Here is a 9,497-nt window from a genome sequence, read left to right on the forward strand (position 1 = left end):
CCAAGTATGGAATTGCAGGGTAGCAGCATGGGGACTTCCAGGTGGGCCCCTCCCAGAGGTGGGGGTTTGAGCCAATGAAGAATTCAGTCTCCTGACAGAGGTCTCCCTCCAAAAGGGCGTGTCTCCAGGACAGCTGCAGCAATTCCACATCCGTATCACTCACTTTCTAGTTTTTTTTTGCTTTGTTTGGTTTTTGAGACAGGGTCTCGCTCTGTAGCCCAGGCTGTAGTGCAGTGGCGTGGTGCGGTCTCAGCTCACTGCAACCTTTGCATCCCGGGCTCAGTTGATCTTCCCACCTCAGTTTCCCAAGTAGTTGGGACCACAGATGCTCACCACCACACCCGGCTAATTTTTCTATTTTTAGTAGAGACGGAGTTTCTCCATGTTGCCCAAGCTAGACACTTTCTTTCTTTTTCCTTTCTTTTCTTTCTTTTTTTTTTTTTTTTGTTTGACAGAGTCTTTCTCTGAGATGGAGTCTAGCTCTGTCCCCCAGGCTGGAGTGAAGTGGCAGGATCTTGGCACACTGCAACCTCTGTCTCCCAGGTTCAAGGGATTCTCCTACCTCAGCCTCCTGAGTAGCTGTGACTACAGGCGCATGCCAGCACGCCCCGCTAATTTTTGTGTTTTTAGTAGAGACGAGGGTCTCACCATATTGGTCAGGCTGGTCTCAAACTCCTGACCTCAGGTGATCCACTTGCCTCGGCCTCCCAAAGTGCTGGGATTACAGGCATGAGCCACCATGCCCGGCCCTGGCTGGACACTTTCTAATTTTGCGATCTGTCCTCTCCTCTCAGCCTCACTGCAACCATGCGTGGCAGGTGGGCCGGAATGACCCTTCCCCTCTTACATTTGGAGAAGTTGAGGACGGGGGTGAACCCTGAAATCATTCATGCCCAGGCTCCCTGTTTGAGGGCCCATGCTGCCCACTAGTGGCTGTGTGTGCACCTGCCTTTAGGGAGTCCAGGGCAGCTGGGACAACCAGCTCTGTCTGCAGAGAGCAGTGGCCAGCCTTCCCAGGACTCTGGGTGGGGACCGTCCCCCTCAGGCACTGCATGCCTTCACCAGCTCCTCTTCCTGTCTCTCAGCATCTGGTTTAGATGCATAGATACATACATTATCATATATGTATATTTTAATTGTGCTAAAATACATGTAAAATTCACCATCACGACCATTTCTAACTGTACAGTTTCTTGGTGTTGAGCAATCATCACCACCATACCTCTCCAGCACTTTTTTTTTTAAAATAACAGAGTCTTACTCTGTCACCCCGGCTGGAGTGCAGTGGTGTGATCTTGGCTCACAGCAACCTCTGCCTCCAGGGTTCAAGTGATTCTCCCACCTCAGTCCCTTACTAGCGATGAAGCAACAATGATGATTCTCCCTCAAAGGGAAGAAGAATCTTCCAGGTGTCGCTTCGAGGAGGCAGCAGCTATAAGCCAGGCTGGGCTGCAGAGCCCAAGTGGGAGGTTGCAGTGAGCCAAGACCATGCCATTGCACTCCTGCCTGGGTGACAGAGCAAGACTACAGCTCAAAAAAAAGGAGAGAGAAAAGAAAGCCAACGAGACATCATTAGGCAATCCACTGTCATGTGAGTTTGAGAAGGAAAGTAGAGAAAGGAGAAATAAGTTTATTTAAAGAAAGAATGGCTGAAACTGCCTAAATCATGGGAAAGATTTAGACATCCAAATCCATGAAGCTTAAAGATTCCTAAGGGGTTCAAACCAAATATACATAATCACAATATAATCAAATAATCAAAAGTCAAAGATTTTTTTAAAACTGGCCGGGCGCGGTGGCTCAAGCCTGTAATCCCAGCACTTTGGGAGGCCGAGACGGGCGGATCACGAGGTCAGGAGATCGAGACCATCCTGGCTAATACGGTGAAACCCCGTCTCTACTAAAAAAATACAAAAAACTAGCCGGGCGCGGTGGCGGGCGCCTGTAGTCCCAGCTACTCCAGAGGCTGAGGCAGGAGAATGGTGGGAACCCGGGAGGCGGAGCTTGCAGTGAGCTGAGATCTGGCCACTGCACTCCAGCCTGGGCGACAGAGCGAGACTCCGTCTCAAAAAAAATAAATAAAAAATAAAAAATAAAATAAAATAAAATAAAATATTGAAGAGGCAAGAGAAAAGTGGCATGACACAGACAAGAGAATCTTCATTAAACTATCAGCAGATTTCTCAGAAGAAACTTTGCAGGTCAGGAGAGAATTGAAGAATATATTCAAAGTGCTGAAAGAAAAAAACTGCCAGCAACTAATACTATGTCTGACAAAGCTATCCTTCAGAAAGAAAGAAGAAATAACATGTTCCCTAGACAAACAAAGCTGAGGGAATTCAGGACCACTAGGTCTACCTTGAAAGAAATGCTTAATGGAGTTTTTCAAGTAAAAATGAAAGAAAGCAGCTGGGTGCCCAGGCTCATGTCTGTAATCACAGCATTTTGGGAGGTCGAGGAGGGTGGATCGCCTGATGTCAGGAGGTCAAGACCAGCCAGGCCAACATGTGAAAACCCACCTCTTCTAAAAATACAAAAAATTAGCCAGGTGTGGTGGCAGGTGCCTATAATCCCAACTAGCGGGGGGCTGAGGCAGGAGAATCAATTAAACCACTAGGCAGGGGTTGCAGTGAGCCGAGATCACACCACTGCATGCCAGCCTAGGTGACAGAGCAACACTCTGTCTCAAAAAGAAAAAAAAAGAATGCCAGTTAATCACATGAAAGCATAAGAAAATATACAATATTCAGTGGTAAAGGTGCATAGACTTGGGAGGCTGAGGCCAGAGAATCGCTTGAACCCAGGAAGTGGAGGTTTCAGTGAGCTGAGATTGCACCACTGCACTCCAGCCGGCCAAACTGCATCTCAAAAAAAAAAAAAAAAAAACTTAAGGCCTGGCCTCCTGCTCCCCTTCCACCCTCCCTTCTGTAGGTCCAAGCTGTCTTGGTTGAGGAGGGGGCTGAGGAGGTGTGAGAGCCTACCAGGAACCCCCTGCCAGGACCAAGTACTTGGCCCACAGGCTCCTGATGCCTGCGTCTAGCAAGGCCTCCAGTGACATCAGCATCTTCAGGTGGAGAAACATGGAACCTGGCTCTGTGGCCGTGTTCCCCTGGCACTCTGTCCCTTTCCTGACCCCTCCCTGTAGCCGCGTGAGGCCCAGCAACCTGCCAGTCACTCAGTGGCCTCCAACCAGACAAAACCTGCCAAGTCAGCAGCTGTTGCTCATGAGCGGCCACCAGGTGGGACAGGGAGTGCTCACCCTCAGCGGCCTCCTGGAGCCACCTGCCCTGAAAGCCCAGGGCTTGGACCCCCACACACTTTGGGGGTGGTTGAACCTGGTAAGAGCCCACCTCCCACCATGGAGGAGGAGTCCTGGGTCCCTCAGGGGAGCCCCTGCTGGACAGTGACACAGAGAATGACCATGATGATGCCTTCCTCTCTGTCATGTCTCCTGACACCCAGTTGCCTCTAGCACCCAGAATATGTCAGACCCAGTCCCTCAGTGCTCTGCCTGGACTCATCTTCTGAGAAGGATGAATGCAGCCCCAACAAATGGGACAAAGACCACATCCGGCGGCCCGTAAGTGGCGGTCATGATCTTCAGCAAGCAGCACCAAGTCCTGGCGGGGCCCACCAGCATGACCCCAACCAGGACAACCGGACCATCAGCCAGATCCTGGGTGAGTGGTGGAACACCCTGGGGCCCAATGAGAAGCAGAAGTACCATGACCTGACCTCCCAGGTGAAGGTGGCCCACTTGCAACAAGGACTGAAAGAAGTCCAGCCCGGAGGCCAAGCCCACAAGCTAGGGGCTGGCAGGAGGGCCCAAGGGCTCATGGAAGCAGAGCATGTCAGAGACAGGCACTGCCAATGCCCCTGGGGTGTCCTCTGAGCTCCTGTCAGTTGCAGCCCAGACACTCCAGAGCTGGGATACCAAGGAGCAGCTTCTGTGGGGCAGAACAGTTGCACACAGTCAGGGAATCTGGCTCAGCCTGGCCTGAGCCTTCTCCCACAGTGGAGTACACAGCCTGGACAGCAAGGAAGTGGACCGTCAGGCACTACAGGAACTGACACAGGTGGTGTCTGGCGCTGCATCATATCTGGCCCAAAGCCTTCTTCCCAGTATGGAGCTCCAGGCCACTTTGCAGTCCCTGGTGAAGGAGGTGACCAGTGGGCAGCCCTGCTGCTGCCCACTTGAGCTGTTTATTCCCAGCATGTGGCCAGTGAGGACATAGCGAGTGACCAAGAGCACATGGTCATCCATGAAGAGGAAGGGGTGATGATGTCATTGCTGATGATGGCTTCAGCACCACTGACACTGATCTCAAGTTCAAGGAGTGGGTGACCGACTGAGAGTGGGGGCAGCTCTGGGAAGGAGCCAGAGGGCAACAAGGGCTTTGGTGGGAAGGCATTTGCACCTGTCATCCCTTCCTCCTTTATCCTCTGCTGCCCCTTGCTGGATCCTGAGCCCCCAGGGCCCCCCTGATCCATCTGCAGTTTTTGGCAAAGGCTATGGTCCCGCCTTGTCCTGCTCCTCCACATACTCGGATGCTTCCTCCTCAACCTCGGCAGCCACCTCCTTCTAACTGGGCCCAGGAGCCTTCAAGGCCCAGGAGTCTGGTCAGGGCAGCAGAGCGGGCCCCCCTAAGGCTCCTACCCCCTGGGGCTGGGGGCCCAGCGACACCTTCCGAGGCTACCTGGTTCCTCCCAACGGATCCTGCCACCTTCTGGCACAAGAGACCTGAAAGTGTGGGCGACCTGGAGCCAGGAGGCCCCTCAGTCATAGTGGCCCCTCCCGACAGTAAGGCTTTCCTAGGCAGCAGCTGGGCTGAGCCACCCGGGGTGCTGGGCCTGCAGAGGAGAAACTGACTGGGCTTTGGCGGGCGGGGCAGAGGGAACCCTACGGACCTGGATCCCCCACCCGAGGACCTCACCACTCCCAAATGCAAGACGAGAAGATGCTCCAGCTGCAGCCTGGAGCCCAACACTCCCAAGTGCGCCATGTGAGAGGGGGACAGCTTCCCCTTTGCCTGTACAGGTAGACAAGCCGAGGACGGGCTCAGGGAACCGAAGTCCGAGAAGGCGCTGTCCTCCTCACTGCGCGAGTCCTGGACCAGTGTCGGCCCTGGTCATGCAGCTCTTCCAGGCCCACGGCTTCTTCCAGTTCCCCCGGACACAGCCGCCCTCCAGGCCTGCTATGCACACATCTTCCCCTCCAAGGTTTGTTCTGCCCCTGTCCCGACTCCCAGCCCCGCGAGGGTCCTGACCACACCTCACCTGGCTGGGGCTCTGGCGCTGCCCCAGCTGCCCCGCCACTGCCTCGCCACTGCCTCTGGAGTCCGGGGAGGCTGGTAGTCGGAGCAGGGGCAGCAGTGGTGCCATTTCGGGGGTGGTCCAATGAGAGGAGCCTCAGCCCCGCGGGCTGCTCAGTGGGAGTGACAACTGCATGACATTCTGGGCACCTCAGGGATCTTCAACTGCAGGTGAAACCGATGCTGGTGGTGGGTGCAGGGCCGCTGGGAGATGCTGCCTGGGTCCCAGAGGCTGGGCTGGGGCAGGTGCCACCTGAAGCTGCTGGGGCAGCGTGGGCAGGATGTTCTGCACACAAACCTTGGAGGAGAAGATGTGTACATAGCTGGTCCACCGCTGCTGCCCCTGCTCTGACTCCCAGGCCTGCCTGACCCCACCTCACTCTGCTCATGCTGTGGTGCAACCCTGGCTGCTCTGCCACTGCCTCTGCCCCAGAATCGGGGCCTCGGACAGCCTGGCTGGAAGGGGACTCCCCAGTACTGACCCCCCACCCTCGGGTCCCTTCATAACTACCACAGGTAGGTGGGGGACCCCGGAGAAGATCCCAAGACTCACAGTACCCCCTGAGGACACGGACAGTATGTGGGGGTAGCAATGGAGGGCAGGATGGTTATCTTCTCCTGGGTAAAGTAATTTCATCCTTTCAGTTTGGGGCAGAATAAGGCCTGCTCCTTTCTTTTTTTTTTGAAACGGAGTCTCGCTCTGTCCCCCAGACTGGAGTGCAGTGGCGTGATCTCGGCTCACTGCAAGCTCCGCCTCCCAGATTCACGCCATTCTCCTGCCTCAGCCTCCCGAGGAGCTGGGATTACAGGTGCCCGCTACCATGCCCGGCTAATTTTTGTATTTTTAGTGGAGGCGGTATTTCACCATCTTGGCCAGGCTGGTCTCGATCTCCTGACCTCGTGATCCTCCTGCCTCCACCTCCCAAAGTGCTGGGATTACAGGTGTGAGCCACCGCACCCGGCCAAGGCCTGCTCCTCTTATATATATACCCCCTACCCCTGCAGTTATGAGAGGGGGAGAGCTGGGGGACCTGCAGCAGCAGTTTCCCTCCTCCCAGCCCCTGTACATAACTTGGAGTGTGTGACCTTCAGAGCTTTCCACTTAATGCAAAATAGCTCCTGCCAGGGCTGCAGGATGGACTATGGTGTGGGCCTTGGGCCACAGGGAAGCACCTGTGGAATAGGGGGAGTTCATGCACCCCTTTTTTTCCCCAGAGGGGCCGGACTCAGGTTAGTTTGGGGGCTGGGGCTCCTGCACTTCGCTACAGGCACCGGGAGGGTTTCCTCCCCATCCCCTCTGCCCTCCCAACTTGAGTTGTACTTTTTAAGAAGGTGATTCCCCCTGCCTTTGCCCCCGTCCCCAGAACAGAACATGTTGATCATGTGAGATATTTTTACTGTGCCGAGAAGCTGCAATGACCAACATTAAAGCTGTTTAACACCAAATAATAATAATGTAAAACTTGACCTCATGCTGGTTTGGCATGATCTGTTGGGGCCTGGTGCGGAAACTCACTCTGAAATAATTACCTCCCAGAATTTTTATATAATGGTGGCTGCAATTCCAAAATTCCATACTTTTGGAATTTATACACAAAAGATAAAAAAATTAGAGGCCAGGCCCGGTGGCTCATGCCTGTAATCCCAGCACTTTGGGAGGCCAAGGCTGGCAGGTCACCTGAGGTCAGGAGTACGAGACCAGCCTGGCCAAGATGGTGAAACCCCGTCTCTACTAAAAATACAAAAATTAGCTGGGCGTGGTAACATGCACCTGTAATCCCAGCTACTCAGGAGGCTGAGGCAGGAGAATCGCTTGAACCTGGGAGGCAGAGGTTGCAGTGAGCCCGAGATGGCACCACTGCACTCCAGCCTGGGTGACAGAGCAAGACTGTGTCTCAAAAAAAAAAAAAAAAAAAAGTTATCCAAATATAAATGCATTAAACAGAAACTCTCAAACATGCACCAGTTCCAAAAACACAGCAGCTGTGGGTGAAAATAGAAACTGTAGATTAAAAAGAATCACGATACTTTATCTTTTTTCATAATTTTAATGAATGTTGAATAAAAAGATACCACTTTCACATAGGCATTTATCTGGTTTATTTATTTTTATTTCATTATTTTATTTTATTCTATTTTATTTTTTTGAGATGGAGTCTCGCTCTGTCGCCCAGACTGGAGTGCAGTGGCCGGATCTCAGCTCACTGCAAGCTCCGCCTCATGGGTTCACACCATTCTCCTGCCTCAGCCTCCTGAGTAGCTGGGACTACAGGTGCCCGCCCCCTTGCAGGGCTAGTTTTTTGTATTTTTTAGTAGAGACGGGGTTTCACCGTGTTAGCCAGGATGGTCTCGCTCTCCTGACCTCGTGATCCGCCCGTCTTGGCCTCCCAAAATGCTGGGATTACAGGCTTGAGCCACCGCGCCCGGCCTTATCTGAAGTTTAGAAATTCTCCCACCTTACTTTAGTTTCTTCAGCTTCTGTTGTTATCAAGCAAAATGAAAGTTATAGATATTTAAACTGAAACACATATAAAATACGTAGTTATTTTTTTTTTCAGACAGTGTTGATCAGTTGCCAGGCTGGAGTGCAGTGGTGCGATCTTGGCTCACTGCAACCTACGCCTCCAAGGTTCAAGCGATTCTCCTGCCTCACCCTCCCAAGTAGCCGGCATTACAGGCACCTGCCACCATGCCCAGCTAATTTTTGTATTTTGAGTAGAGACAGGGTTTCACCGTGTTGGCCAGGATTGTCTTGATCTCCTGACCTCGCAAACTGCCCACCTCAGCCTCCGAAAATGCTGGGATTACAGGCGTGAGCCACCACACCAGGCAAAGTTATTTTTAATGCATTAATATATCAATTTACCTAATTATCTATTTGCACAAAAAGAGGTATGGATTATCCCCCCACCTTTTTTTTTTTCCAAGACAGTCTCTGTTGCCCAGGCTGGAGTAGAATGGTGTAATCTTGGTTCACTGCAACCTCTGCCTCTGAGGCTCAAGCAATTCTCGTGCCTCAGCCAGGCGTGAGCTATTAGGCCTAGCAATATCACATAACGTTGAGTTATTTCTTGGTGGTTGAAAATTTCATGATTTATTACTTGTTTCTTTGTACTTTTTTCTCTCTCTTCTCTCTCTCTCCCACTCCCTCTGTCTGACAGGGTCTCACTCTATTACCCAGGCTGCAGTCTCAAACTCCTGGGTTCTAGTGATCCACCTGCCTCAGCCTCCCCAGTAGCTGGGACTACAGGTACATATTACCACAACTGGTTTTTAATTTTTTATAGAGATGGGATCTTGCTATGTTCCTCATGCTGTCCTCACACTCCTGGCCTTGAGTAATCCTTCTACCCTGCCTTTCCAAAGAGCTGGGATTACAGGTGTGAGCTATAGCACTGACCTGCTTTGTACTTTTCTATAGGACTTCGACTTTATATAATAATTACAAATAATTTTTACGAAAGTAGTAGTCATCCTAAACTTTTTAAAGTTAAGCAGTGATTAAGAATGAGCTACAGAAAGTAGTATTAATTCAGCACCTATTATATACTAGATATTCTGCATACAGCAAATCACCTAGTCCACATATCAAGGCAGGAATTACAATCTTTATTTTTCAGGAGACAAAACTGTGGATTACAAGCCTTTGTTCATTCTAGAGTTAAACAGATGCTGCCAAAACAAGTGCCCTCCTCCCAGCAGCCTGTCCCCTGCTGATTTTATCAAATTCAATCCCCCACTTCCATCCCCACATCTGTGCACAAGAATGTTCACACACACACATTTCTGCTATATTCCATCTGACTAGGCCAGGAGCTTGTCATGACAAACCAAATGAAATACCTATTTCCTGACCAAAGCTGTTATTCTGTATCTCTGTGGTTTGAGAAATAGTTTGATGCAGGGGCCATTGAAAATAATATGCTGAGAATAGATAGGGCTCAAGGACAGTGTCTCTAGCTAGTTGCACTTTCAATGAACTCCAGTAGTCAAGGATACTATCTCTAGTTGAACTTTTAATGAACTCTAGTAGGCGCCAAGAAGGCAGACAAAATAAGAAAGAACTTAGAAACAAAGAACTAAGCAGTAGGTTATATCTGGGTGCAAAAAGTTTGTTTTGTATTATGTCATTTTTGCTGACGTGGGATTTATGGGGTATAAATAAAGTGAGGCGGAGGCTTTAGG

The 9,497-nt window shown here is 51.2% G+C and overlaps 1 pseudogene; it reads left to right on the top strand.

Moving 5' to 3' along the window:
• Positions 1-27: 27 nt before the first annotated feature.
• LOC117072247 lies at positions 28-5,355 on the top strand (annotated as a pseudogene).
• The last annotated feature ends 4,142 nt before the right edge of the window (positions 5,356-9,497 follow it).

The sequence above is a fragment of the Trachypithecus francoisi genome, unplaced genomic scaffold (assembly GCF_009764315.1).
Source record: "Trachypithecus francoisi isolate TF-2019V2 unplaced genomic scaffold, Tfra_2.0 Lachesis_group4, whole genome shotgun sequence".
Taxonomy (NCBI): domain Eukaryota; kingdom Metazoa; phylum Chordata; class Mammalia; order Primates; family Cercopithecidae; genus Trachypithecus; species Trachypithecus francoisi.